A 24,111-nucleotide genomic window follows, 5' to 3' on the forward strand; every position below is an offset into this window, starting at 1 on the left:
CATCATTCTCTGAAAACTCTGGAGATCATAGTGTGCAAAAAATCCCAGTAAATATTTCAGTCAGTCTGATGCTGTTGGAACTTCAGCAAGTCGTCTTGACAATGTCTACATGATTAAATGCTCTAAGTTGCACCGACATGACTGTGTGAAGCTGGTTGTGTTAACAAGGTGTGCACATTATGCAACTCAGTCGTCCCAAATCTGTCTTTTACCTCAAATTTCAATCTCCTTGTGGAGAATCTTTATCTTTTGCCTTCATCCTGTTGACCTCATCTACCGATCAGCTGATTAACTTTTTCCCATCGCATTTCGTCCCCCTGAAGCAGACAAGCGATAACTGACTAAGCTCTGAAGAGGCCACTTTCTGCATCTAAACCATCCTTTTAAAGGCTGTTTCACATGTTAATTTGCTCTATTTTGTGCATCACAGTCTCATCCTCCTCCAGTATTTATTACTCGCCATCTCTCTTTGCATCTGTCTTTGTCTCCCTGCTTGTCAGACGACACTGATAAAAAAATGGCAGCTGTATCGGTGTGTGTGTGTTCTGTCTATACATTTGAGTGTGCTGGCAGCTTTGTCAACTCTAGCTGTCATTTTGCCGTCCTAATTCTCCAAAAAGGATCGTCCCGAGTCTCTATAGAGCTCGGTCACACACATACACCCATCCGTCCGTTGTTGCTCGCCGTGAGCTGATGCATGGAGGAGAGGAATGAAGGAAAGGACGGAGTCTGCACAGCAGAGGCATTCTTGATGTCAGATACGTCAAACTGTGGTTTTGTGACAAGAGAAGACCTCTGCTGAGTTCCAGACGGACTCTGTGAGACGAGATGTAACCTTTGACCTGCCGAACGGTGTTTCCAGTCCATTTCCCTCCTCTGGAGCTCCCGACTTCCATCTCTCAGCCATTCAGCAGGAAAATTAAAACCAACTTCCTGCGAAGATACTTTTGACTCCAGCAGTGCGGAGATGCTTGTTGCATATTTGTTGTGAAAAGGGGTGGAAGAGGAAGGATGTCATTGATTTCAGTTTAAAAAGCTTACTTGTCAACTGAGACGGTTCCCTGCAGAGCAGATTTAATGGAATCTGACTCGTTGCACTAAATAACAACTCATTTTAGTCTCGGTGATCAGGGAAGGCAGAAATTAACAAGCAGGAATTAACTGTTCTGGAAATGTTTATTTAGCTCTTTCTTTGGTCAACTTTTGCATTTGAAGGGACACTCATGATGGTAATAATTGTAAAACAGGCCTGAAATTCTGTTTATATACTGTTTGTTGCATTTTCCCAAACCTCACATCAGCATCAGTTGTCTTCTCATTGTCCGTTTAGGTTTTCTTTAACTAGAAACCCTTTTAGTCTCATTCACCTCCTTATCTCACTGTTAATTTATTTTATTTGTGATGCAAAAATGAACCAGGGTGAATTAAAGACAAATATATACCCGTGAAATAAAATCAATTTAGCTTTACTTGTTTAGCACCAGTTCACATCAAACTCATCTTAATGCACTTCACAGATATAATTAATTCAAACTAATTTATTATCATCCAGTTGCTGTAATTTCCGGGTTCTAAGTCGCTACTTTTTCACACGATTTAAATCCTGAGACTTAAACGCTGATGTGGCTAATGTATGGATTTTTACTGGCTAACAAGACAGTTTGCGCCTCATGCACACACCCAGTGATGGAAGACACATGAAGAAATGCGTGTGATGCATAATGCATTCAGGTGGAAGGAGACTGGATGTGGGCTGAAGAAGGAAATGGAGCCGCTGCGCACTCTATGAAGGTGCAGCTTATTTTCAGGTGCTCTCCATCGTCCAGGAATCATGAGAAAACAAATCCAAATTAGTCTTATTTACCTGTCCTCATACAAGCTAATTAATAAAAACTTATTGCATATCTGAGAAAAAAGATCTTTTTCTGCAATTATAACTTAGCTTCATCCTCATCTTCAGATTGTGCCATGCACGCCCACAGTTGGCGCTTCTGGAGATGAATAGAAAAACTACAAACCTACAACATTGAGTATTCATCTAGAAATCGTTTGGATTTAACAGGAAAGTCTGAAAAAGCGAAAGCAGCCTGTTGAGCTTTGCTTGCAGACAGATAAAACTCTCAACAGGCTTGACTTTGTGATAATTCCAAGCGGCAACCTGCGGTAGTAAAAAGTGAAGCCTATGCTCAAGTGCATAAAACTGCAGTTCTCCCTTCATCCACTAGGGGCTGCAAAACATAGCAAATCCCCATAGACTCCCATGTTAAAAAGACCAACTTCACGGCAGAAATAAACATGTTTACAGCCTGGTTCAAAAATCCATTTTAGGTCTAATAGGTCAGGTTTACCTTCATGACAAATGTAGGGGGAGTCAATTTTTTTCCAACTCTTCCGTTTGAAAGTACTTTAATCTCAAAGTTCGGCATATTTAGGGGCGTGTCCTTTTGATTGACAAGTACCCAATCTCCCGTTTCAAGTCAGAAGAACATAGAACAACCGTGGTTTTTAGTCTGTGAACAACGTGACTTAGCTTTAGCCCGCTTACCTCTATTAGCTGGTTAGCTTGGTTAGCTTTTAGCTACAGAAAGCTCGGAGTTCGTTCGATGTCAATCATCCACTATGATGCTCACAGCCCACCTCTCAGCTCCACCTCTTTGCCCATATTTGTATTTTCCGGGTGAGACAACACGCATGCCCCTGCCAAGATGGTGAAGCCCACCGAGCTTCAGTTCAGCTCTTCAGAAACCTACGGGCGACGTCACAGAGGCTCCGCCCATCTTTTTATTTACAGTCTATGGGTAAATCCCTGGGTAAATCCCTAGCTTTAGCAAGTTGACCCCCACAGAAGCTGACCACTCGTATCCTAACAACTTTTTCCAACTAATCTGTAGCCGCCAACGACGCCCTCGGGAGAATATTGCAGGGAATTTTGGTCCATTTTATTTAAATAGAATGGTGCACAACCACAGTAGACATTGTCAGAGATAAATAGAGGGGGTGGAGACAGAGTACTCATAAATTTAGCTCAGTTCCTCATTCCACAGAAGCCCCATCCTTCTGATTTAATTCTCTTTGTTTTATATTTGTATTCCCACAATTCAGAAGAAGAGAATCTTAAAGCACTTTCTAGATTTATTGTGATGCAGTTGAACAAACACACATTGGTCCAGTTTTACTAACTGTGTTCATATGAGCCGAAAAAAATAATTATTTAATAGAAACTGAGTCAGCGAGTTATACCTGGCTGTAGAAGAGACTATTCAGACTTTCCAGCAATGTAGAACACAACACCAGGTGATGTTAATAAAGGGAGAAATGACTGAACGAACACAAACTTGCTTATTTTTTGTGCTACGTTGATTTAATGTGTTTTATTTAAAGCGTGACCTTTAAACTTGCCCATTTGTAGATTTAGAAATGGCTCAGGATCATTTTCAAGGTAAAAGTAAAAACGGATGTCATAAATGCACAAATGCTATTAAAAACATTAAATGGTGAGAAAATGAGGTTCAAGGTTTAAGTTCAGCTTTTAACTCTCTGGGATTAAACAAACTACCATAGAAGTTAATGTAGGTTTTTAAACACGGCGGTCTTTTTGTAGTTGATGTGGTTGATTTTAAACTTTTTTTTTTTGTGATATAAACCAGTAAAGAGCTGGTTTTCCTGACTGGGAGTTGGTGCCACGCTGGTTAAAAACACGTTTTAAGCTGAATGCTGCTTTGGACATGGATTAAACGCACTGGATTGTGGAAAAAGTGTGTCAGTTTGTTACTGGTGCTAATTCTTTGGCTGGATGAGGGCCGTGAGCCACAGTAAGGACGTTGACGATGGAAAGTGAGAAGAAACATGCTGAAATGATCTGCAGAGAGGTGTGAGGTTGGCATGGAGGGAGATAACCAAGCATTCCTCACTTCTGGCAATTCCTTTAAAATAACCAATCATCAATTAGTCCACTGCTGATTTAAAACGACCAATAAGTCCAGTTTGGAGCATCATCAACTGGAGGTTATGTCAAATACTTAGAACTATAAATATGATTCAGGGAGAAAAAAATGGATCAAATGATTGGATAAGAGGGAGGTAAAAATGTTTCCCTTTGTGCAATCTCTTATTTAAAGAGTCACTTCTAAATTCACTTCTCATTCATTCAGTAAGTCCCACAAGGTCAAGATGATTCCTTCAGCTGAGCTCTGAGACCAAAACATCCATAAACTGATGGTTTATTTTCCATTTCCTGAGTTAAAAACCAAGAAAATAAAGTTTCCAGATTACTGAGCTGCACACATTTCTGCCTGTTTACTGCAACACCTGCAGTGATTTGTATGAAACAGACACTGATGATTGTTTACATCACAACATGATGGACTCATTAAGAGTTAAAAAAAACTGAAGGAAAAAAAAAAGTTTATGTGGGTTAAGAAACAAAACGGTTTGCACATTGGATCTGTCCTGAAAAGTTCAGTATTTTCTATCTTGTCATTTTCCACCATATTGGTTTTTGTAAAAGGTTCAAAGTAAAGCTGTCAGATATGACACAACCTTTTACACAATATGCACGTTATATGTCAAACTGTTCAGCTACGTCTCCTCTCCTGCATAGTTTCCATATGTTTTGTTTGTTTGGTACAACTCGCTCCAAAAATATCAGTATCAGTTGATATTGGTATCAGAAATTAGGAGTTGGAAATCAAATCAAAGATACTTTATTTATCTCTGAGGGGAAATTTAAGGTTCCATCGAGCTCGTTCAAGGTTTGACAGACAGATATTTAACATTTACAGAACTGAACTGAAGCTTAGGCCCAGTTTTACCGGCGTCACCTTATAAATGAGGAAAAGATGACATGAGGAAGGATGGGTCGGTGTGGGAAAAAAAGAAATATCTCTACACTTCACCTTAAGGGGGAAAGGATAAAGATGCAAGAAAAAAACACACCTCTAAACATCAGCACAAATTCAGACAATTCCCAGACAGCCAAGTGAGGTCGCAGCACGCCCATCCAACTCACCGTTGGTGGGTGGAGGGAGGGGCGAGGTCCGGAGAAGGCGGTGAAAGATAGGAGAGTGTGTCTGTAACAGTGTGTGTGAGTGCGTGTGTTCAGTGAGTGAGTCTGTGAACTTTCCCCAGTTCATCTGTGCCGCCTGATGTAAATGCAGCCTTGAGCGCTGAGTTCAGTTTAAGTTCCCCAGGCCTGAGAAAGCCTCAACATGTTAAAAATATTAATAAACCTAAAATTCAATTCAATTAAACTTTATTTGTACAGCGCCGCTTCACGACAATGTTGTCTCAGGACACTTTACACACACATCATTTCAAGCCAATTCATACATATCCTATAATAGAAACCAACTGACTGCATCGAGTCATGACTTGGATCCAATCCTCCATCCTGAGCTGCACGCGGCGACAGTGGGAAGGAAAAAACTCCCCTTTAACAGGAAGAAACCCGGCTCAGGGAGGGCAGCCATCTGCCTCGACTGGTTGGGGTGGAGAGGACAGGAAAGACAGATCAACATGTACAACTGCACTTATTCAGGAAGACCTGCGGGAAAAAAAGGAGAAATAAGTTAGAGACGGCAATACTGGCATATATTTATACATTAATATATTAGAGAAGTAGAGCGCGGTACTTCTCAGTGCATCAGGTAACATCCCCATTGCTACATAAGTAATGGATGGCTAGACTACCCATAACTATAAGAGCAAAGAGCAGAACCTGGACAGTTGGGTCCCGTACATGCAGACTCCAACTCAGGAGATGCTCATATCCTCACTATAAGATTGATGCGCATGTCTTTTAGGACCTTTAAATTCCACAGAAAACCAAGAGTTTATGAGCTCTATTTTGTATTAAGGCCATAACCATTGACTCAGTGACCAAATATTGCAAATATTTTTGATCAGACTCAGGGAGGGGTGCAGAGCTCTTTGGTTTTATGAATTGTTTGTCCATCTCAGCTGTTGGATTTTCTGTTCAGCAAAAGTAAAAAAAAGAAAATGTCTGCAACATTTTTTTAACCAGTAGGAGCCGATCCAGAATGAAAAAATGCATGTATTGAGGATTGTAATATTCAGATTTAAAACTCTGTAAAACAGTGATTTAGGACCTGCTCTTCTCTTAAGCCTTTGAAAACAACCAGATGCAGGGTATTTAAAGGCTTTCGAAGAAATATTTTAAGCCTTTTTCCATTACAGCCAATCAAAATTTAAGCACTGCAATAAAACGGGAAGTAAGGCTGGATGTGAGCAACAGCTTTATTCAGGAAGCACTTCAGCGCCCCTCCCTCTGTTTGTTTGAAGACCTTTTCACTATCAGATCCCTGGTTACGGTTACGTACTTTGTAAAACAGAGCTGATGTCAGGTTTATAGCCCCCCTTCAGAAGAACTTGGATTGAATTTGTGTCTTTAATATGATTAATAATCCTGATTGAACCTCCTGATTGATCCAGAAAATGTTTTTCCTGCATGATCTATGTAGAGAGGTCATGTTGCACACCTTTAACAAGCTGTTGTCCTGATTGGCACTTTAAACCTGCATTGTCACAGACAGCAAGTCACCTCCCCTCCCTCCATCCAGAGGTTGTGACCTCCTGGGAAACTTTCCCCACTTCAGCAGAAAAGGGAAGTTGTTGGCAGCCGACATTGCAGGAAATGAGTCCCTGTCTGGATGTTAACTCAGAGGAATGTGGTTGATTCGTAAAACTGATCCATTTTCTTGTGTATTGTTGTCCAATAGTGTCTTTATGTAACCAAAAGGATCATAAGTTCACGTATGAATGCTGACTGCATGGTGTGTTTTAGTACTTAGAATAGATCTTTGTCAGCGTTTTGGCAACATGGTCTTCAGTTTACCAAGAGACAGTCTTTCTCAACAAATATCTAATATACAAGGAATAAAAATCATATGAGAGGACACACAAAAGAATTTAATAAAAGTTACAAACCAGTTCAATCTGAAGCTGATATGTGAGGAACTGAATTAGTTTCATGCTTCCTGTGTGTTGGTTCATACCCTCTGCTCCTACACACAGCCCACTTTGGTTGACTAATATGAGAAATAGTTATGTAAGAAATCCATTTTCGAAGCTTTTACAAACCACGACCCGTCTTCACTCAAAGATTTATTACTTTCAGCCTCGGCTAAAATGTTCAAGCTTTTTGGACAGTTAATCAAGACTACATGAAATCTAATTGCAGTTTGTCCCATGTGGCTCATCACAGCGAGGCTGTTTTCCCAGTTAGAAAGCAACCCCCCCCCCCCCCGTCCACCATATCTTTCCATTAGACTCGTCTATCACCTTCGTATTCCCTGATCGCAGCTCAGATCCTTCCTCTGTTTTCCACAGAGGTAACCTGGGGGGGGGATGCAGGGCATGAGATGGCATAAAGGTGTGAGATGGAAATGAAGGGCCGGAGCAGGAAAGAGACGAGCTGAAATCAAACCAGAGCGTAGAAGTGTGAAAGTAAGACTGGAGTACATGAGAAGGAAAGATGGCTGACTGGGTACGGTGACAGTAAAGACGAGAAAGGTGATGGAAAGTAAATTAAATGAAAACGCCTTCGGGAGTTGAGATGAAACCGATTTTCAGGGCGGCTGTTGTACTTTTATTAAAAATCACAGGTGGGGTTCAGTACTGATGGGGTGAAGGATCCTTTTTGATTGATTTATGAATTATTGGAGACTTCTGTTGGATCACAGTGCTTTTTCTGGGAGTATTTAATCTGGTCAGTGTGGTCCAGCTCCATCTTTTCCATTAGATCGCTCATCATATTCACAGCTGAATGGTTTTACTGGAGCTTCTCAGAGAATAGAATTAAATGTACCCGTTTGTCACCACAGAGGACAACCACACTTTTTTTAGAAAGATACTATAAATAAATAAAAACCAAATTCATTCATTCATTAATTATCCTAACCACTTAATCCAGTGAAGGTTGGCGGGGAAGCTGGAGCCTATCCCAGCAGTCTTTGGGCGAAAGGCTCGCCAATCCATCTCAGTAAACACCAAGTTAGTTTTATTTTTTTAAATCTTTATATACTTATGCCATTTCTACTGCTGGTCTGTAGTAAAGTCAGCACACGGCATCACTCTGGAACCTTATCTGCATATTTATTGATGACCTAAAACTGTTCAGATGATCGGTTTTGCTCCTGATACTGAGTCAGGTCCTGAATTAGCTCGGCAGTGCAGTTAGCAGAACATGTCCATGCTGCTCTTTATGTTGTTTTGTTACCTACATCAGGGATTTCCAGCTTAAGGCCAGTTTCCTGCACATTTGATTATTTAAACATGTTTATTGAATTATATGATTTATTAAACGCAAACATTACTATTACAAAGTTTCCATTATGGTGGAGGGTATGGGTGAACTGGGGCTTAAGGTTATATCTGCCACACATTATAAAATTTCCTAGTTCAGCCTTGAACTTCTCTGGTTTTAAACCAGCACTTCCAGTTAGCAAGTAATTTGACAAACACAGCAACGTTTGCTTAATTTGTTGCACGCCCCCCCCCCCCCCCCCCCCCCCCCCCCCCCCCCCCTCCGTTGGGGTACCAAATATCGCCAAAATTAGATATTTTTCATATAGACAGAAGAGATGTCATCACAGATAAACAGAGGGGTCACCACTGGCACGACTACAACACGTGGCTTCAGTCTGGTTCATTTTTTGTTTGTTTTGTTTTTATATCGACTTTCCAGTGTATTAGTTTTCCTGATGCGTATGGTGGGGGTTAGGACAGTGTCTGAGACATTGTTTTATGTACATGGGTGTATATGAGTGTGTCTGTTTGCTTTTGTGTGGGTATGTTTATGTCCATATCTGTCAATATAACTATGTATATGCTACAATGATAAATTTATGTTCATGTAGATTTGATGGGAAAAGATGGGTTAAAAAAGAGCGGTGGGGCGGGGCGTGTTTATCACATTATCGTAAAACACTATTAGTTTAATTTTATGTGCAATAAAGTCCTCTATACTCTGATTTGATTTAGTTTGAGAATTTTAACCTCTTAGCTCAGTGTTTGGCTAGTTTAGCTTGTCTGCTTTGTAAAATGTTTTGCACTGAGTCAGACCATGTCTGATCCAAAAGGATGCATTCACTCAATTCATCCCCGGTTGCCAGGTCACATCTGGGATCTGCAGGTTTAGGTGCTCCTCTCATCTGGTCTTTATATGGTGAAGAGAGGGAGGGGCTACCGTTTGGTTCACATCCAGAACCAAACACAGCATTTTGCTGATACAATCATGTCATCCGCTATACTTACTGAGGAAGGTGAAGAGCATGTCTTCATATAATGTAGTAGCTGCAGATATCTGAAGAAATGAGTGTTTAGAATGTCAAAGTGTACCTTTTAGATCAAGCCAGCTCAGTCTGGTCTTCAAGATCTACTAACCTGCAACTTTTAGATGCATCTCTTCTCCAACACATGTGAATCAAATGACTAACTTTCCTCATGCACGTCATTCAGCTCTGCAGAGGCCTGGCAACGAGCCGTTTGTTTGATATGTTGCACAAAAGATGCATCTAAAGGTTGCAGGATAGTAGATCTCGAGGACCAGACTTGGGCCGCCCTGATCTAAAGGTACACTTTGACATTCTAAACACTCGGATATCTGCAGATTCTCTTTTAGAAAGTCAAATGAGATTTTAAAAAAGGCCATCTTCCTTCAGGTTTTAAATGTTTCCCTGCTCCTACACTCCTAATTAATGGATCTTTCAGTGGCTTGAGCAGATCTTATCAAGCTGAGAAGCATCTCATTTTAATCAGGTGTGTTGCAGCAGGGAAACAACTAAAACGTGCAGGACACTGGTCCCAGGAGGTTATCTCTTGGTGATCTCTGCTCTACACAATAAAAACAAACTGCCATGGTTGTGTAATTGTGTTGGGCTTCCATGCAGTCGCACATTTTTTTGTTTTCTCCAGTAAAGAAAATCAGCCATATAAAACTAAAATAAGACTCATAAAATACGTGAGAGATGGTTAGAAACTTGTTCTCCAGCTCAGATTTATAGTGTTGTTAGTGTGTGTCACACAGCGGCTCCAGCAGCTCTTTACAGTCCCATGCAGTTACCCTTCTACTGAAGATTTTCTCGTGTGTGTTGCCTTGCTGAACCTTGAATGAACACATTGTTTTCGACCATGTGTTTGAACTTTAGCTGTCTAATTGCATTTGTTAAGCTGAATGAAGCTCTCTCTACACCCCCACCCTCCTCCCAAATGTTCAGGCTGCAGACATTACAAGCGTTTGTTTCTGCTTTCCTATTTGACATATTTCCACCCAGCGCAAAACTTTGCGAGGTCATGTCTGAACTTTGTGAGGACAAACTGCCCTAAAGGCCACGCAACCAAACCTGGTTGTAATTTCTCTCCATGCAGTTTGGATAAAACTCTTCAGACTCCAGATTATTTCTCAGGAGTTCCAGTTGCATAACAGAGATCACATCACATGGCATGAATGCAACCCTCGTCTTTCTCTCTGCATAGTTTGTAGCACACCCCAGAGGTTTACTCTGGGTCAATGCCAACAGTCGCAATCCTGAAGCTCTGATACGACGCAAGATGGACTGAACGCTTAGTTTAAAACATGAAAATAACATCGATAATGCGTCCCTGTTGTTTGAGTTTGAAGTTTATAGAATTATGAGTGGAATGTATTTAACTGGGTCTATGAGATCACGGAATCGCACGTCCTATGGCGACATATATCACGTCATTACTAGTGAAAAGAATGTGTTTGTTAGGAAGTATGTTAAACTCACCTCCAACTCAAAACTGCTGACACCTTTGTTCACACAAGCATCTGGGGAGTCGTACAAACATCTTATCGTCCATGATGAAAGAAAAAAGAAAAAGACTGACTTCTAACCTGGTTTTATTTTGAAATTTCTGTGATTTCCTGTGTGGCTCCATCTGAACTGCTGAACTGTACATATTCTGGTGGCACGGTTTCTCAACAATACACCTCGCGTGTATGTTTAGAGGAGATCCACAGCCAGGCACTAGGGGATGCATCTGACAAGCGCCGCGGTGTGCCTGATGTGAGCCAAACCATTGCCTGGAGCCCATGGTGCACATGCACACAGTGGAAACTGGCCTTCATACTGGCCTCTGACTGGATGGAGGATGGGTGGACCACTTCAGTCACGTTTAGTTGAGAGAACAGGAGTGTTTGCTTTTTCTTTCTAGACTCTAAGACATCAGTCTGTTGCCTGGAACTGGCCCAGTGATGCAGACACTGCAGCTGGTCCAGTTCCATTAAGCTGTGATGAGATGCTGAAACGGATCTTCTGATTTTCAGATTTTCCCTGCTTTGAGTGTTTTACCTTTGTGTCTATTTCTGCTGTTTATTCTCTGAAAGAATCTTCTGGATTTGACATGAAGGTCTCTATTTCTGATTGCCTTGTTGACACTTTTGATACTTTTAGGTTGTGTTTCTTACTTTAAAAGTAAAAACATGTCTTAAAGCTACTTACTATGAAGACAACAGCCACACGGTTTACTGTAAATTTAGCGTGATTTTATAGGTTTTCTTGTGTGTTTGCCTTCGTAGTTTTGATGGCTGCATCAGGTGCAGCTTCATGAGCCATCTGTCACATGATAGGCTTCACGTCTGAAAGGGGTTAAAGAAAAATCAGCTGTGAGCAGTCAGTGAAAGACAGAAGAGTAACCTTTTCCCCCAGCTAGCTCCATAATTGGATTTTAAGTTCCTGCTGCATGGGAGTGTGAAAGAGAGAAACAACTGGTGTTCCACCCCTCTAGACGATGGATCAGATAGCAACTGGAGAAAATGACCAATTCCTCTCTTTTTCTCCCTATGGATTAGTCAGCACACACATACATACACACTGCATCACAGTTGAAAAGTTCAAAGTAATCTTTCTCTCATACACACAGTCCATACACTGCGTGTAATATTTACAGCTTTGGTGTTTTAGTATCACAAAGCAGCGATATGGTGAGGGTTGGATAGATTTACAGGAAAACAAAGACGACCTGTTTGATCCACAAACTCCCGGTAAGATGGACTTTGCTTTGCAGGTTGTTTGATTAAAAACGTGAGATTTTAAAGTCTGAGTTTAGATTTGTTTGGAACAGGGGTTCCAGGTCTGGTTCTCAAGATGTACCATCCTGCAGCTTTTGGATCCAACCATCCATTTCTTTATCCACTTTCACTGATAAAGGGTCGCAGGAAGCTGGAGCCTATCCCAGCAATCATTGCAAGCTAACATGCGTGTCTTTGGGTGGTGGGGGGCAGCTGGGGAGAACCCACGCAAACACGGGGAGAACATGCAAACTCCACACTGAAAGGCCACTGTGTGAACCTCCCACACCTGAATCAAGTGGCTGAATTCCCTCTTCTGCATGTCATCCAGCTCTGCAGCTGCCTGGTAACCAGACATTCATTTCATACAGGTGTGGTTGCATCTAAAGGTCTCAGGATGGTAGATCTTGAGGACTGAACTTGGGGACCCCTGGTTTAGACCGTCACACAGTTGCCTGCATGACTTGATCAGGTTTGTGGAGTCATTATGAGTTTATTTGAAAAGTTGTGCACCTCAACGCTGCTGAAAAGCCTTTCTGTGCTTCAGGACTTTTCTTTTAGTGGAGTATTAACCTTCAACACACTGCCGGCGCATTAATACGCCTGATTGTTGCAAGAGCTTGACAGCTGCTGCATGAATGCGCCAAAATACAGTAACAGTTCCTTGCAGGGCCACATTTAGAGGACAATGATGTGTCTGAAGGGGAAATGTTTGAAGAGATCTGTTCTGATCTCTGTTCGTCCACGAGACTAATCGGTATGCGGACCAAGTAAAAGGGGGACAGAGCTGGACGATCGAGTCGTGTTGCTCACTTTGAAATTCAAGATACAATACACCCCTGATCTTCACCAGTAAAAAGTTCCAAAGAAAAACTGTAAATTAATTTTTGTTTGTGGATTTTTGTTCTTTTTTTTTCCAAGAAATATGTACAAAAGACAATGAAGAAGACACTATGAACATATTTTTTCATCCTATATGTAATCATGTACAAAATGCCAAGAAAGATAAGTGCTTTTAAAAGTTAGGCAGGATTTTTTTTTTTTCTGTTTGTCACAAAGAATGCAGTTTTATCAGGAAAAATAATTTTTTAAGCCGTGTGCTGAAGGTTAAAACCACCAACCTCTCCGTTAGGTAATAATGGCGCCTTCTTTTTTAAATAGACAAAGTTTAAATAGATTTTTTTTTTTAAAAAGTAAAGAAAATAGAATAAAAACTCAGGAGACAAGGAGCAAGGGGTGTAAAGCTGAAAGGGGTTTATGGTGAAATACAAACTTTAATTTGAGCATCTGCTTTGTGTGTTTTTCCATAAGAGCACATTCAGTGTGGGAGTAATCAGCATTTGTGTAACCATAGGTTCAGAAATGGCTTTGGGAAATTGCAAATGTAATGATATGCTAATGAGCCATGTGGAGATATTGTCTGGCATGATTGTGTCTGTTTAAGAACTGCAGCCTGAAATCTGCATTATTGTCAGATCAGACAGATTTATCGGGAAGTAATTGAATGCAACTATAGTCATGTTTTTAATGCATGTTTCCAACTTGTACAGGAAAAAACAGCTAAATTCAGAGAAATGTTAAACATTTGAGGACTGGGAGAGTTAAAAACCCTGACAGTGATAAAAGGCAACGCAACTGGATGCTACGAGAGCAGATTTCTCTGAAATTGGCGTAATTTTTCCCAATCCCATCAGAAGTCTCCGTTTCCACAGTTGACTCTGCTCCCTTTGCAGGCTTTCTATCTTTGTGATTTTGCACCCGTTTATTTTCCTTCCCTAAAGATTTGAATTGTATTTACATAATCGTGTTGTACCTTCTTCTAGCTGGGAAATCGGTGCCAGCTACTGATTCTTTCAACAAACTAACCCTTTTATATCTGCATAATCGTAGTGTTGGGAAATATTCATGCAGATTTACTGGAATTTCTCTCAAATTTTGCACTTAATTTGCATGAAAACTCAGGAAATAGGTCGATGTATGAACCCTGTGTGATGAGGTTGGAGTTACCAACACAGTATAATGCAATAATAAGTGTTGGGGTTTTTTTTTTAATGACCCTAGTTGACCCCCTCAGCACCTCAGTCTCCATTTATTTCAGTTTAAATAAACTTTCTACTTTAAAAACACATTAATCACCAAGGCGGATGAAGGTGTCGCTACATGAAAGAGAGTGCATTTCTTTTCTGAGCTGCTGCTGGATTTTTTAGTTGTTTTCAGGAAAGGAATCAAATGGAGATCTCTGCTGGAATCCTGCACAAAATGATCATCAGGGGTTATAACGGGAATTCTGATCATATTTAATAATGTGAAGTGCTCAGGGAGAACAGGTTACCTATTTCTGACAGCCTGGACTATCCAAGCACAAAATCTCAACAACAGTAAGTTTGTATTTTTGGGAAATTTGGACAGAAACTTGACCTTCCTCTGAGATAAAGATGCTGAGTGGAGTGAAGGGGGAACAGAGAGGAAGACAGGAGTCAGCCAGCAGATAACGGGGAAGTTAAAAGGGCTGCAGTCAGTGAAGTGTTTAAAAACAGGGGAGACCATCCTGGTTTGTTATCAGAGGACTTCAGATTGGAAAACGGATGACAGGAGAGGCAGATGGTAGCGAGCTGTGTGCTGGAGGATCACACAGAGAAATTTGTGACTGAACATTTTGTTTGCTGATATTCACTTTTTATTATCAGGATTTTCTCCAAACTGTAACTGCTCCAACCGGGATCTTTGTGTTTTCTTTTTTGTATTTGAACGATCAGATTTTCTGTAAAACACGACGAAGCTGAATGAAATCTGATGGAAAGTCGCTGTAGGCTGATTCATTTCTGGTGCAAATCTCATGTTTAAAAAACATTCCTATGATTCGGAAATGAAATAAAAAGCAGATTTTAAATCATTAAAACAGCAAGTTTGAAATAATTTTGCAGGCCTGGAAAAGAAATGTGCTTTGCAGCCTTTCATCTGCATGTTGTGTAATGTTGGAAATTAGTTCAAATCAGCAGGCTGTCCCAAAAAACTCCATTAGAAAAAAGTTTGCATCATATTTATCTGCAAGTCCAGTTTGAGCTTGGATGGTTTAATTAGTGTAACTGGCTTCCAGTGTGTGTGTGTGTGTGTGTGTGTGTGTGTGTGTGTTTGTAAACTTTAATTTTTGGGTTTTTTATTCCTAAGGGTTTATTTGTACATGAGAAATGCAAAAAGAGAAAAGATGAGTGTAAAAGCTTATAAAAAATCAGGGAAAACTGCATAAAATGTTTGCATGCAGGTGTTTTGCATGAGGTGCTTTTTTAACCTACGTTGTAGAGGACGTGATACAGATTAGCATCAAATGCTAAATAACGTAGCTGAAATGAAAATCTGCTGTTTTTGGTCCAAATTAACAAACTGAAACGACTCAGACTTCCCAGATGTATGCTAGATAATCCCTGAGATTAAAATTATTCCTGAAAAAAAGATGTTGATTTTGTTTTCAAGTCACGGCTCAGTTTCAGAGATGTTAGATGATACTAAGCAAATATTTTCACATATTTGGCTCTATTGTAACTAAAAGATCTGAGATATTTGCCCAAACACGTCTTTACTTTCTGAAAAGATGACTGTGTTGAACTGATGATAGATGACTAAAGAGAAGAGTGAGAAATCTGCTCACTCTGGGGTTTATTCCTGCATGAGCTATTATGTAATATTCCATATGGAAGATAATGCTTGGATAAGAAAATGCAGTAATAATATAGTATATGAAATCCTGAGCAGGAAACTAATATCCAGATGGTATCGCTTGCCAAGTTTAGAGGAGAAATGAAGGAGAAACTTTTTTATTAAAAGACCCTGTGGCGCTTTGTGTCTATCTCACTTCATATTCCAGTCAAATCCTCTCAATAATGCAACTTTCCTTCAGCTTATTAAAGAGATGCTTCTCTCTGCTTCCGTTTTTATCAGCATAGCAGCGATCAAATAACCTGCAGTTGAAATGTTAGCGGCAGCATGATGGTCAGTTTGATTTATGAAAATCACCTGAATCAGAATTTTATCTTCACCTTGCTGGGAGCTTCTACCCAACGGTTATTTCCTCGGGCTTGTTGTTGTTGTTCATTTTGTTGCATTCTGGGGATTGTCCTGTAGGTGTCACTGTATCCTACATGCTGGATCAAGAACAACTGACCATAAACACAGATGAAACTTTGTTGATTAAAATTGATAAGTGAACAGTGTTGCATGGGAATGTAAAGTTTGACTGGCCAAACTAAAATGGTTTGATGCACTGAGTCTCTTCAGAGAGCAGCATTACGTTTGTTTTTGTCAGAGGTTTAATCTGATTGTTCCAAGTTTTGCAAGCGTTGCATAAATGAATAGTATGGATACTTTATATGTTCTTGTATTTGTGACAAGTTTCTCGACCAATCATGTTGCAGAAAACTGTTTTGTTTTGTTTTTTTCTCTTTCTGCATTCATGAAAATAAGTTGCTATTGTGACAGACAGCAAATGTAAGCATGTTGCATGATCACATTTATTAATGTTCTTTTTTTCCATCCAGCTTTTCGTCTACAGACTGTACATGGTGTCTGAGGCAGCGTCGGTCAGCAGACGGTGAACGTTTCCTGCAGCACCAGTGAGGTCAGTTTGGTTTCACTTCTCCTTCTCGTGTTCTTTGTCCAAACCAAAGAGATGCAGTAACAGAACTCATGGAAGTAGTTCACATATTTATTGAACTGATGAAATTTAGTACAGCTGCAATGCTGCAAGACTCGAATAATTATTAAATGTTTAAGTAGATGAACTAAAAGTGTTTTAGCTCAACTTTTTCTGAAAATGAGTTTTCATAAGTTGCACAATAGTTCCAAATATTAGGACATTTTCTATTTCAAAATCTTAAGTGGCTGAATTAACTCACTACTTCCTATAACATATAAGAAATCCAAAGTCTCTCAATAGAAAATTCTTCTCAACTTAAGAACAATAACCATCTGAATAAAAGCTGAACTTTTCCACCCTGTTCAGATAAGATTTTAAGATTTGAGCATAAACTTTTAAACTGACCTCTGATCCTGATGACTTAACTAAAACACTAGAGGGTTTAATTCTCTGGAAAGTATGGGTGAGAAAATCAAATCGAAAAATCAAAAATCTGGATTTTTTTGCTTCACAATTTTAAATCTTTTTTTTTTTTTTGTTAATTTTTTTTTTCCAGATAAAATTAATCCATTATAAAATTGGTAATTTTTATTGTTTTTATTGATCTTTTTACTTGTCTTCTAGGTCATTATAGCAGCAGAATGATGATCTGGTTACTGTGGTTTTTTTTTTCCTAATTGAATTTAAAAAAAATATGACAAGCAAAAAAAAAAAAAAAGGTTTAATGCATTTTTTTGTTTTTAATCTACAAAAATCAGCAATATCAAAAAATTGTGAGAATCGCAATTTAAATCGAATCGGCACCCAAAAAAATGGGAATCGAATCAAATCATATAAGCATGTCGTCGCAGCCCTAGTAGAAAGTATGGATGCCCTGCAGGACCTGTTGCTGCACATAACATTATGATTCAGATATTTACACGTTCATCCAGCTGCTGGAAGAATTTGGCACCACTCAGGCGCCTCTAATGGATAAGGATCTGAACTTTGTTGCATAACGGGGTCCACATAACTCCTGAACAGCAGCGCCAGTCGACACTGTCCATCAGTCATCGTTTCGCTTGGCTTTCCTGTCCCGGCCTCACGGCTTCCTTCAGCTGGTTATTCTGCTGATTTTATCTCAACAAATAAACACAAAGAGAGAAAGTATAATGGTCCAGCATACCCGGACAGTGCAGAGCCAGGTCCTAGTCATAACATCCCGACTGTACGTACTGTGCTGTCGGCTTTGTGTGTGTCAGATAACCACAATAACCTTGCATCACTTCTGTAACGCATTTAAACACCTCTCCTCTTCCTCTAAACTTAATCTTATGGCTCCTGCTCTCATCTTGTCATCTTATCTGCCCTCTTATATGCTCACTCTCTCTCTCTCTCTCTCTCTGTTACACACAAACATACAAATACGCACACGCTTGCAGAGTTTCGTTCCCACTGTGTGCACTGGTGTAATCAGCGCTTCATATTGTAACAAGAGATTAGCGCTGCTCAGCTAAAAATCACAATCTGCCCAGTCAGATAGCAGTGCTAGCACAGGCTGGGTGAAACACACACACACACACACACACACACACACACACACACACACACACACAGACTATAATACAGAAAAGTGCTACCTGCAGCTCTTGCAGCAAACCTCTCCATAATCGCTGTTTTCTATCATAATATCAAACTTTCCAGGAGCTCTTTTCTAATAATCAGGATGGAGTCGGAGCTGCAGGAGGTGTGATGATGCTCTGCAGAGGCAGCTGCCATCCACACCTCCATGCCTGCATTCTCCTTTGGTGTCTCACAGCAGGGACACTCACTCGCAGTGTGAGATGCTTCTGCACGACTCAACATGTGCAGCTGTGGAAGCTTTTTTTTTTTCATCATTCACCTGTTCACATGGGGAAAAAATCCTATGGAATAAGTAAAAAAAAAAAAAAAAAAAAAAAAACTGAACTACTGGAACCAAATACTCTGAAATATGGACAGATTAGCTCAAATTAAATGAAAAAAATGAAAGAAAAAAGACATTTTACAACAGAAAACATTTTAAAAAGTAAAAAGCGTTTCCTTATTTTTCCTGTTGGGTACTAGTACTCAAACCTGATTGGTTCAGAACCAAAGTGAGATGGAAAGAAAACATGAGCTGAATCAAAAGTAAAATTAAAAACATTGATTAAAAAAAAAAAAAAAAAAACTGAGGACACAAACTGAACCTAAGAAACAGATCAAAACATAAAACAGTTCATTTAAAAAAATACTGGAGGAAGTTAATCCTAAATGCTGATTTTATTTTATTTTATTTTGTATTTTATTTTGTTTTATTTATTTTTTGTTTTATTTTATTTTTTATTTTATTTTTTTTATTTCATTTTATGTAATTTATTTTATTTTATTTTTCAGCATTCTTGATATTTGATATATTTATACTAAAGTATCTGAGTTACAGCTGATATTTTCTGACATTTAAACCTTGTCAGTGCGATCCTTTATCATGAAGCAGGACCATCACACCTGCCAGGCTACATGAAATTTTTATTCTATTATATGTGCTTATTTAAAAACAACTGAGGTGCACATGTTGCAGGAATAGAGTATTGGCAGAGTGTGTTATCATTTGTGGAATAACTCTGCGTTATGTAACTTCCACGACTGTGGTCATGAAAACTAAAACGCTGTGTGTCCGTACACTTAGAGCTGACTCTTCAGTGAAACAGGAGACTTCCTGTTTGCAGCGGTGAAAGTTATGAAAGGGATAATGCACATTCGGAGATAACGGCGGCCATCGGGCAAATGAAGGTTGGCTTCTGGGTTTAGCTGCTAAAGAAGCAAAGCTGTGTTTTAAAGGGAACCAGCTGAGACCAGTATGACCCTCACCATCCTCTGAACTCAGCCAGACATCAATGAAATCAGAGCTGCTTTCCTCCGGCTATCTGCGCCTTTCACCCTGCAGAACATGGGCTAAGTGTTGACTACCTAATGCAGATATTAGTGCTTTTTATTGGAAAAGTTCAGAATAATATGAGAAATGTTAATAATTTAACATAAACAACAGCATATCGCCTGTGGGCTGAGAAAAAGAGAGCAATGTAAACTGTTTCTCTATCGAGCTGCAGCAGCTGGCTGCCACCAGCTGATAGCGTAACTACTTTTCCACTCACAAACACACAGCGGGCTTCGTTACACAACCTCAAGGCTGCTGCTATTCACTCCGCTTGCTTGTTGCTGTAAGGCTGATGCCAAAATGAATTTTAAAACACAAACTTTCTATTTTCTGTTTTACTTAGAACGATGGGAGACCTTTGTCTCAATGCTGAGGGGGAAAAAACATTTTGCACACACACAGGAACACACGAATCCTGGCGGGGTAACATTTAGCTGGTAATAGCCTGTAAATTCACACCACATATCAATAATGTGGATTTCCCAGCTGACAGCTGGGTCGAATGATTGTATTGTGGCAGTGCGTGCTTGAAATTCCTGTGCTGGTGTATGTGTGTGTTTGTGAGTGTGTAACTTTTAAAACAAACTAATCCTCTCCTTTCCCCTGCTCTAAACCATGGTCACACCATTTCTGTAGCTTTGTGTGTTTTCGTGTGTGTGTTTCCTTTTCCCTGCTGCTCCTGTTGCTCTGCAAACTCCTCAGGATCTCCTTGTATGTTTAACAAACAAGACACTTCTTTTCTCCGGTGAATATCAAAGCCCAAAGTCGCTGGTTCTCTTGGTACAAAGGCGTGCTTGTGCATTTGAGCATTTGTTTCACACCTGGCTCTATTTCTGCTGCCACACGAGGAAGCTGCTTTCCATCATGCTTGTTCCAAAGATCCCTGGAAAGTCGATCTGGTTTGATAAGACGGAAAACTATTCTTTGGTCTTTAGGATTCATTGCATCCCTGCTAAACTAACCTTCTGGTTCGTCCCTCAGTGTTTTGGCTGTAAATCATCGATTTGAATCTCCAGTACTTCACCTGAAATCCTCTGAAAAGCTGCTTTTTCAGAAACCAGTCCAAACTGGTGGGAATGTGGACTGAATTTCCAGGCCCTGCAATGAACCGATGGAGAAGCAGCTAACAGGCTATGACAAGTTATCACAAGCTAATCAGCATCATATATATTTTCGTGGGATTTGTGTTGTGTTTTGCTTCCCACAGTTGCTTATTGATGTTATCCACCGTTTCAGACAGCGAGGAACCGGAGAGGGAGGGGAAAGGAGGCCGCAGCAACTTTGTGTTTGTTGCAAAACTGCAGAAATCGTGTCATTTTCCTTCTTCGTAGACTCCTATTGGCTCTGCACCTGTCGGGGATGCAAACCTGATTTCAACTTTGCACAAATTCAACTGTTTAAGTTTTGGATATGAGCGCCTGTGTCTGTTACAGCTAGAAAATGCAAACACATAAATGTAAATTTCTGGGCAAACTACTGAAAATAATTCAGATTTTCATCTTGGAGGTGTTGCATGGGACCACACAAGCAGGAAGCTGGACGCTGACACCAGTTCAGCATACAGGCATTGCTTTCTGTTGAGGATTATAACCTCTGATGCTGATTTTATCTAACTGGCCACTGCAGGGCTTCGGTCAGAAAGCATGTGATTTATCAGTGGAGTTTATGAGGTTTACTGTTAAACAATACAGATCCAGCAATGCCTTCTGTTTACAAAATATAGAAAAAAACCAAACCAGATTTACCGATGTATATTGTGGTAATTAAACCGTGTTCTAATGAAAGACTTCACCGCAAATAAAAATATCAATATCAAGCAAACAATAATTATCAGTGCTGTGAAAGAATTACAAAATATGCGTGTAGACTTAAAGAAATACAAGATGGAGATATGTTTTTGGATGCGCTGATCTGTCGGTGTGTCAAACTGTTAGCAACTCTATTCTAGAGCTACTGGAGGGATTTTCATGAGGTTCTTCTAAAAACAGGTCTTGGTCTTTGACTCCATTAAATGTTGGGAGTGATCCGGATCAGGATCTGGATCCAGAAATGTTCAGGAAGGATTTTTTCTCGTTGTGAGATCTTCAATATACCTGCATATAACTCCACAATGAATGGTGAGTAAATCCTGGAGAAGTTCCCAGCTGGTTTGCCAAGATATCAAAGATAGATGTGGATCCCGACAACATTCTGGATGCTACCATCCAAAACTGGAACAACGTTCTGGATTCTACCATCCCGAACAGGAACAACATTCTGGATGCTACCATCCAAAACTGGAACAACGTTCTGGATTCTACCATCTAGTACAGGAACAGCGTTCTGGATTCTACCATTCAAAAATGGAACAACATTCTGGATGCTACCATCCAAAAATGGAACAACATTCTGGATGCTACCATCCAAAAATGGAACAACATTCTGGATGCTACCATCCCGAACAGGAACAACATTCTGGATGCTACCATCCAAAACTGGAACAACGTTCTGGATTCTACCATCTAGAACAGGAACAGCGTTCTGGATTCTACCATTCAAAAATGGAACAACATTCTGGATGCTACCATCCAAAAATGGAACAACATTCTGGATGCTACCATCCAAAAATGGAACAACATTCTGGATGCTACCATCTAGAACAGGAACAACGTTCTGGATACTACCATCTAGTACAGGAACAGCGTTCTGGATTCTACCATCCACAACGTTCTGGATGCTACCATCCCGAACAGGAACAACATTCTGGATGCTACCATCCAAAAATGGAACAACATTCTGGATACTACCATCTAGTACAGGAACAACATTCTGGATGCTACCATCTAGTACAGGAACAACGTTCTGGATTCTACCATCCCGAACAGGAACAACGTTCTAGATGCTACCATCGAAAAATGGAACAACATTCTAGATGCTACCATCCAAAACTGGAACAGCGTTCTGGATTCTACCATCCCTAACAGGAACAACATTCTGGATGCTACCATCTAGAACAGGAACAACGTTCTGGATGCTACCATCCCGAACAGGAACAACATTCTAGATGCTACCATCGAAAAATGGAACAACATTCTAGATGCTACCATCCAAAACTGGAACAGCGTTCTGGATTCTACCATCCCTAACAGGAACAACATTCTGGATGCTACCATCTAGTACAGGAACAGCGTTCTGGATTCTACCATCCCGAACAGGAACAACATTCTAGATGCTACCATCGAAAAATGGAACAACATTCTAGATGCTACCATCCAAAACTGGAACAGCGTTCTGGATTCTACCATCCCTAACAGGAACAACATTCTGGATGCTACCATCTAGTACAGGAACAGCGTTCTGGATTCTACCATCCACAACGTTCTGGATGCTACCATCCCGAACAGGAACAACGTTCTGGATTCTACCATCTAGTACAGGAACCGTGTTCTGGATTCTACCATCCACAACGTTCTGGATGCTACAAACCCGAACTGGAACAACGTTCTGGATTCTACCATCCCGAACAGGAACAACATTCTAGATGCTACCATCGAAAAATGGAACAACATTCTAGATGCTACCATCCAAAACTGGAACAGCGTCCTGGATTCTACCATCCCTAACAGGAACAACATTCTGGATGCTACCATCTAGTACAGGAACAACATTCTGGATTCTACCATCCCGAACAGGAACAACATTCTAGATGCTACCATCGAAAAATGGAACAACATTCTAGATGCTACCATCCAAAACTGGAACAGCGTTCTGGATTCTACCATCCCTAACAGGAACAACATTCTGGATGCTACCATCTAGTACAGGAACAGCGTTCTGGATTCTACCATCCACAACGTTCTGGATGCTACCATCCCGAACAGGAACAACGTTCTGGATTCTACCATCTAGTACAGGAACAGTGTTCTGGATTCTACCATCCACAACGTTCTGGATGCTACAATCCCGAACTGGAACAACGTTCTGGATTCTACCATCCCGAACAGGAACAACATTCTAGATGCTACCATCGAAAAATGGAACAACATTCTAGATGCTACCATCCAAAACTGGAACAGCGTTCTGGATTCTACCATCCCTAACAGGAACAACATTCTGGATGCTACCATCTAGTACAGGAACAACGTTCTGGATTCTACCATCCCGAACAGGAACAACATTCTAGATGCTACCATCGAAAAATGGAACAACATTCTAGATGCTACCATCCAAAACTGGAACAGCGTTCTGGATTCTACCATCCCTAACAGGAACAACATTCTGGATGCTACCATCTAGAACAGGAACAACGTTCTGGATGCTACCATCTAGTACAGGAACAGCGTTCTGGATTCTACCATCCACAACGTTCTGGATGCTACCATCCCGAACAGGAACAACGTTCTGGATTCTACCATCCCGAACAGGAACAACATTCTGGATGCTACCATCCCGAACAGGAACAACATTCTGGATACTACCATCTAGTACAGGAACAACATTCTGGATGCTACCATC

At 40.4% G+C, this 24,111-nt stretch overlaps 1 protein-coding gene across 1 annotated transcript in view; it reads left to right on the top strand.

Annotated features, from left to right (window-relative positions):
- The window catches only part of LOC306773529 (plexin-B2-like), a 270,463-nt gene that overhangs the window by 151,759 nt on the left and 94,593 nt on the right, over positions 1-24,111 (top strand). The window contains exon 5 of the mRNA XM_079263372.1: positions 16,585-16,664. The gene's annotated coding sequence lies outside the window, so the exon portion shown is untranslated. The remainder of the gene's footprint in view (positions 1-16,584; positions 16,665-24,111) is intronic.

This window comes from Telmatherina bonti (assembly GCF_933228915.1).
Source record: "Telmatherina bonti genome assembly, chromosome: 23".
Lineage (NCBI taxonomy): Eukaryota > Metazoa > Chordata > Actinopteri > Atheriniformes > Telmatherinidae > Telmatherina > Telmatherina bonti.